The 7,791-nt window shown below is 29.0% G+C and overlaps 1 long non-coding RNA gene across 1 annotated transcript; it reads left to right on the top strand.

Annotated features, from left to right (window-relative positions):
* The first annotated feature begins 2,372 nt into the window (after positions 1-2,372).
* Positions 2,373-5,140, top strand: LOC112602805. The gene is made up of 3 exons (XR_003115134.1): positions 2,373-2,421; positions 3,067-3,123; positions 4,991-5,140. It is a non-coding gene; the product is annotated as an uncharacterized LOC112602805 (long non-coding RNA).
* Positions 5,141-7,791: the final 2,651 nt, after the last annotated feature.

Raw genomic sequence — 7,791 nt, 5'->3', positions numbered from 1 at the left:
CAGTTACATTGCTGGCTTACTTGACTGAAGGCACGAATAAATTAAACATTTTTAAATTGAAAACTTAAAATCTACAGGAAGTTTCAATAAGAGTAAAAATAGGAAATGTACTAAAACTACTAAAGAATATTTTCAAATTGTGTTACAAAAATTAGAAGAAAATCCTAATACATCTTTAAGAATAGTATTGAGTAATTAAATACATATATTGTTTATATTTGAGCTTAAGGTATTCCCTGAAACAGTAAATCCTCAAACAATTATTGCCTGGTTTCCATATTATGATCATACGTATGCTCCAGTTCATTTTTGGGCCCATATAATCTTGACTGATAATCTCCTATTTCCCCTGAGTATGATTTGATTCAGTTCAATTATGTTTTATATTATTTTATTAGATGTGGTTTTTGTTTATTTCACAAACACATTGATGTAAGTCTGGCAAACCATGTCTCATTTTTTTGTGAATCAAGCATAAAATTACTGTTATTTATTAATTATCATGTTTTATTATTATTTGTTTAGAAGAAGTAGGAATTTCATATAGTTCAGTCCAGAAAATTGCGAAAAAAAAATATATCATCCATTTAAATGAAATACTGTTCAGCATTTAAAATTTGATGATTATGAATGTCGTCAAGTTTGGATTGCAAAGGTGCTTATTTGAATTCTACCGGCATTTATTATCGTTTATCAACTAATACGTGATAAGATTGTATACCAGGAAACAGTAACCAGTGTTATATTGTGTAACCATGATGGTTAAATTGTAAAATTTGTAAAATGTTATTTTTATACTTTACATATAGCTGATAAGCTGCGCTGCAGGCTAGTCGTTCATTTCACTGACACTCGGTGTTCTGGTGGGAGTGAAGATAGGATACTTTTTTTTTTGTCTAATAGTATTGTTTATCTATCTTGTTATTATCAATTATGACCCTAATGGCTAGTGTTAAATTGAAATAAAATTTCGTTTTTGACTTCTGGTTTTTACTGTTGGGTTTGTAAGATTGCCCAGTAGCAGTAAATTAAACGAATATTGAAACATTAATAAGTCGCAAACGGATTACTCAAATTAAATTCTATAAACGTGAAATTTATTTTTTTCAGTATGTCTATAGATTTTTGTTAACGTAAATAGGTATCGCTATTTGAAAATCAAAAGTTGATAGTGTTTTATCAAATAAGGGAGTAAGTTAAAATTATCAAAATTGTAACACAGTGTAAAAAAGTAAAACCTAGAAAGTTAAAAAAAAAAATTATTTTAAAATTCCTTATACTTCCCGAGATATTAACTGGTTCACGATAAAAAAATCACCCTGTATAGTAGTTTATCTTATGAATTTAATATATTTGCATGATAATAATACATTATTTTTTCGATTCAAGTTATATTTTAATAAATAAATGGAATATTATACAGATTGTCTATCAATTTAAGACATTTTATTTATTGCTTAGTCATTGTGAAATCTATGCTATCCAGCATTGACTGGATAAATTAAATAAATAGTTATATTTTTAAACATCAATCAACTATAAAAGTCATGCTTTTGTAGTTTTCGTGACTACGTTAGGCGTTCAACGTTATTTACCTATTTTCGATTACAAGCTTTGGTTAAACGTTATAAAAACTGTTCAAAAATTGATCATAATCAGACATATAACCGTTCTAATAAAATCTAATATAGAGCGAATTCCCAAATTAAATGCAATTTAAGTAATCTCCCCTAAAAACATTTTGCTACCGCCATATTACACTTACGTAATTTCCCCTAAAAAACATTTTGAACCATTTAGTATATCCCAGAGAACACCTCGTGGAGGTAGTTCTATTCAATAAATAATAATATCATTTTTAAAATTAAGTCAATAAAATGCTTATTGATATTAAGATGAGATATTTGTTAAAATAAAAAATAAAAATTATTTGGTTTTATAACTTTTTTATTTAGTTCAACTAAAATATTTTATCGAAATTTTATTAAAATAACTTAAAATTTTGTTAATTTTATCAAATACATTATTAATTTAACGAATATATTTTGAATTTACAAAAATAAAATTATTTTAACAAAATGGTTATTATATTGAATGTAACTAAAATACACTTAGTTTGTTTTTAATGATTTAATAATTTAATGATAACAAAGATACAATTAATTAATTAAATTTAAATAAATACTGAAAAAAACGAAATTAAAATGCAAAAATGTATGGAAATGTAATACATGTTAGTTAAATGTTTTTAGGGGAGTTTACTTATAAGGGAATTTACTATTTCATCTTTTAGAAGAGTTTACATTTGCCCCCTGTTACAATATATATAAATACAAACATGTAGTTTTTAACAGAACATTTTTTAATGGCATATCTTATAATTGTATTTTGTTATAGGTGCTCCTGGGTCTCCTGATTATGGTAAATTATATTTTTGTATAACAATTTTTATTACTCACGTATCCTTAAACTTGTAGGATTTATATATTATGTATGTAGTCACATTAAAATAGTTAAAATGAAAATCGAAATTAATACTAGATTGGTATGAAAAATTTATTTTCACTGTAAGTGTCGATGTGTGTAACAATTTTTACGTAAATATACACGAATTTAAATGACGAATTTATTATCCTGAAAGTGTATGATTATGACAACCACCGTTACCATACATATCCAGAAATTAGATGCATCGCCGTATGTTGCGGTCATTATCTCCATTCCTACAGAACTTTCATTTACAATAGTTATATAATATGCATATGGTATAGGTTTATTATGCATTCATAAATGTGAATATGATTGTGGGTACTGTGTAAAATTAAATTCATAATAATTACAACGTGTTCCATCGTTCATAACCTCGTTAATATTCCTGTCAATAACTACCATAAAAGCAGTTCGTATATATAATATATAGATATATCTGAAAATAAATGTAATTATCATAATATAAAATATAATTTATTGTATTAAAATAAATAATCCTAAAGAATGATTTGTCATTTAAATAGTTTATTAAGCAAATTACTGTAATATATATTGGATACATTTTTTTTTTTTTAGGTAAATCGCTAAAATACTACAATCATCTTAAGAAGACGTTATATGAAAATACAGCAGGTGCGAATTCTATTATACACTAATTATTAATAATATATTTTTTTTTTTAGTTATTAGTTAAATTATAAAATAGCAATACTGTGTGTGTGCCGTGTAGATACCTAATCTCAAACAATGTAATTTATCGAAAATAGGTTCACAACTGTTAGCTTCAGATATGCAATAAATAAATAATTTGGCATAACAAAAAAAAAGTGATACTTAACTTAACGGTAAAAAAACTTTTGTGTTTTCTTACGTCAATAGTAGGTACTTAAGATATTTTCTTGTGAAATATAAGAGGATTCAAAATCTATTAAAATTGAATTTGTGTAGAATTAATACGATTAAGAGGTTTCAAAAGTTTTCAATCTTTATGACAAGTCAATTGAAAGTCGGTACTAAAACACAAAATGGTTGGTCTCCGGCAACTGAAAGGCCGTACCGTCGTAATCGTTGTACGTCTTACGTCGTCGCCGCCGCAATAAGAGTAGTGTTGATGGATAAGCGACGAATCGAGAAGACATATTATATTTTCGTTGCATACTCAAAATCAGTCTTAAAAATATTTAAACGTTTTTAGTTATAATATTAAAGCCGTCTAACCAATCTACTTTCGAGTTTCTCTGTTCCCATTTACACAATATTTCTGATCGATTGAAATGTTATACGACTTTATATTTTTAGCCCTTTGCACTGTAGATCTGGCCGAATGGTTAACACAAATTAGCACGGTATTTTTATGGAACAACTTAGTTTCTGTTATTATACGTTAGTGGCTACTACACTATTTTTTTATTTATACTTAGCTTCGTGGTACTACCGTCGCACTGGATAATATAAAACAAAAATAATTAGCCTGGAACCGTGTCTACAGTGAATAAGGAAACTTAAGACCAGACATAATTGTATAATCAGCTTAACTTTTTTCATGTAGTTAAACTTTCTGATCTAAGACTAAACAAACTATTTTTTTCTATCATATTAGACGAAGAATTTGAGTGTATATGCAAAGGGGCAATTGGTGGGTAGCTATTCCGACGATATGTGGAAATCACACGTCAGATCGAAAATGCGACGTAATACAGATGTTTCTACACGATTTGTACACTATATTCTTATGCATTGACGTGAAGCCTTGAAGTACAATAATTGAGGGTTTAACACAAAAAAGTTTTAATTGTCAAAACCAATAAAAAAAAAAAAAAATGGTCTGATAAGACTCCTTTACTTTCTAAGTGTGCTTAGGAAATTGACTAATACTTCTGAAATAGATTCTGTGCTAGATTTTAATTTAATAATAAACCTCAAGAAATTATTAGATTTTTATATTATTATATACTCAATCTAAAATTACTTTTATTCTAATGAATGAATTTACAATTAATGCACGATAAGCATAAATGTTTGAAAGGGTAGTTTTTTTATTCACAAATACAAGATCTAAAATCAAACAAAGTTATTGACTTAAGAGATTCTTAAAATTATTATACATTTACAAAAAAAAATAATATTTTTTAATTAATTTTTTGTAATGGAAAATCTATATTTTGGAGATTTAATCTATCTCAAATTTATTCCTATACGATCTTAGCCCATAATATACAAGCTTGTAGTAATCTATAAGGAAAACACGATTTTATTGGATGAGATTGATTCTTATTATTAATGACCATTTTTTATGCTTTAACATAAGATTTTTGTTCATTTATTTAGAGTTTTTAAATAATATGTGCTATTATTCATTAACACAAGGGACGGGTTTTAAACGAATTTATACTTACATAAAATTAATTATTTATACATTTTAAATTTTCCAATTTAACATTCCACAAATCATGAAAAAAATTCATTCATAATAAAGGTATTTATTTATTTTTGTTTTTAGCTATGGCAGATTTTAGTGTTAGACTTTGGTGTGAAGGTAACATTCAAGTTATAATGAAGGCACTAAAACTAACCTCATAAAATAAATGCTTCAACTATTAACACTATTAAAAACAATTGGATATATCAAGCCTATTAATGAAAATATCAAAACCATAGACAAATAACCACAGAAAATAAGAAAAAGAATCCACTTTATTAACATTTTTAGTATTTATTCTTAGGTTCCAAGAGTTTGTAAATCATAAATTATTTATCTAATTGTTGTGTTGTTTTTTTTCTTTATTGGTTAGAGGGGAAATGTAAAAAACTGATTGTTATAAAATCGGTCATTAAAAATTAAAAACTTTAATTACTTTTAAGTTAGACATTAATCAAAATAAAAAGCTAATTCTACTGTTAAGTATGTTTTTACTGTGCATTGTAATCCAGTTCATACCTTTAAAGGATGTATTAAATTCCAAGTTGACTGCTTTTTGAAACCTACAGTTCTTACTGGTAAAAAACATCCAGCTTCGAATTAAACTTCTGCAACAAATTTCAGGTTTACGAGTGTGATAGACATAGCCATAATTCACTACACACTTGCACAGTGTACACACAGTCTTGCCTTCAATTAAAATATTCTACTTAACAACACCACACTGTGCTAAAATATGAAAAAAAGAGGCTAGAAATTGATTCAGAGCCTAAACTGTTCTTTATCTTTAAATTAACAGTATATGAAATACCCCCACAAGATTTATTTTTCCAGACAAGTCCAAAAAGATCTAGGATCGGCATTTAGCTTACACTCAGTTCGAGTAAAGAGCGATTATTAGCAACTTTTGAATTCAAATTTATGACGAGTCTAGATATTAGAACACTTGTTTAATTTCTGGAACAACCCAACACTAAATTGGGCAAGAGCTCACACCTTAAAACATATTATCTCAGGATAGCATGCACAATATAAATTAAAATATTTATGAAAGTTATCAAAATTTTGAAGGTCAGAGTTAATGGTGAATTTAATAACAAAAGTGTGGTGACATGACTATAGGGAACAGAAACCATTTCTGATTTTTCTATTAAAACACTGTAGTTAATAAAAAATACCAGATTAAGAATATCCCCAAAGTGAATCGAGAACCCATTAAGTTGGAAAAAATTATTGAACACAAATAAATCGGGGACACGCTGCAATCTAGGGCCTGAAGACGAATAAAATATTAGGCCATAAACGATCACGCGTTTTCAATAAGATATTTCATTTGCGCGTTTCAATCGTTTGGATAGAAATGCAGCATCGAGGTCACTCTTATGCAACAAGAGATTGCACTGAAACGTGTTGGCGATTATAATATGTAAATTGCATCCTGGAGATTGTTCTTCAGCAATAACATAAATCAAAAACAACTCTAAGGATATCAAAAATATCTGATGTACCATTGCCGTTAAGACCTAAGCACTTTCAACCATATGGCCATTATTTAAATATTTAACTTATACTATGTTTGATTTAAATAAAAACCCTATGTTCGTTAATAAGTTGTATTATTTATTTATTCAAATTATTAAAATAATTGATCGCTGAAAGTACGCACGAAACAGTGTGGCTCTCCACAAATATTTTTTAATATTAATTGTAAAATCATAACTATTTAGTATTTATTTTTTTAATAGTTTAAAATAAATAATAATGCGCAACCAAGGGTCAGTTTCTACAAAAATATATACAAATATTATTCAGTTTAATTCTAATAACATAATAGTTTAATTTTGTTGATTGTTTGTGTATATAAAACGATTATACAATAAAAAATGCCAGTAAGACGCAAATGGCCTCATTTGCCCTATCGAATGACCAAAAATTTCTAAAAAAAAATCTCGTCAATGATATTTGAAAATGCCAACATTCATAATAAAAATATCTTTCTAAAATTGAACTTATCAACCGTCGATTACCATCGCTTGTTACAAAATATCTTTCCGAAATTAAATGTCTATTACATATCAACTTTCGGTAGATAGAATATTCTCTTTAATAATTAGAAATCTAAAAACCTCAATTACTGTAACGAAATGTACGAAACGCCAACAGAATCAGACTACAATGTCACTTATGTAACCTGCCTACAGTACCGTAACAAATCACCAATCCCAATTTGTCGCAGCAATTTTTGATAAATCAACGCATAACATTTTCTCTCTCAATCGTCTTTTTTAGTGTGTAATAATGATGGAAAATAACAATTATATTCCTCAATGTCAACATTTTCAACGTTTTAATTATACAAAAATTTTTATTAATTACCTCCTAAATGTGTTAAATATTCAGAAGAACAAAACTGTTCGGAATGTGCCAGAGATATAAATAGCCCACCTATCTTCGTATATTGTAACGTAAATCACTCATCGAACTTTAAAGGTTTTAAAGTTTATAAACACCTATGCGACCCCGGACGCATAAGGCGTCTAGGCGAACCTGCTCCCATGTGACCTCTCGCGGGTTGCGAGGGCACGGCTCGAGACTCACGCAGTTGGGGAGTTACCCGGCGACGTGTCCAAGGGCACGGCGTCGGGTCTTTCTTTAACGGCGCCGGTCATCGCTCTACGACAATCCGTGGAGATCCCCATCCGCCCTGCCGGGAGTGCCGTACCGTCGGGAGACCGGCGCCTCGGTCCCCACGGGACACGACCTGTAGGGTGCACGGTGCGCGACCGCAAGAGACCCCGTCGCCCGGAAAGAGGCGAGACGATCTGGCAGATTAAATCGGTGCACGAGGGAGCAATACGTGTTCCGAACGGCGCGTACAACAG

This window comes from Melanaphis sacchari, unplaced genomic scaffold, assembly GCF_002803265.2.
Source record: "Melanaphis sacchari strain LSU unplaced genomic scaffold, SCAv2.0 Contig905_pilon_pilon, whole genome shotgun sequence".
Taxonomy (NCBI): Eukaryota; Metazoa; Arthropoda; class Insecta; order Hemiptera; family Aphididae; genus Melanaphis; species Melanaphis sacchari.
Note: the sequence above shows the minus strand (reverse complement) of the source record. Positions and strands in the feature narration are given on the sequence as shown.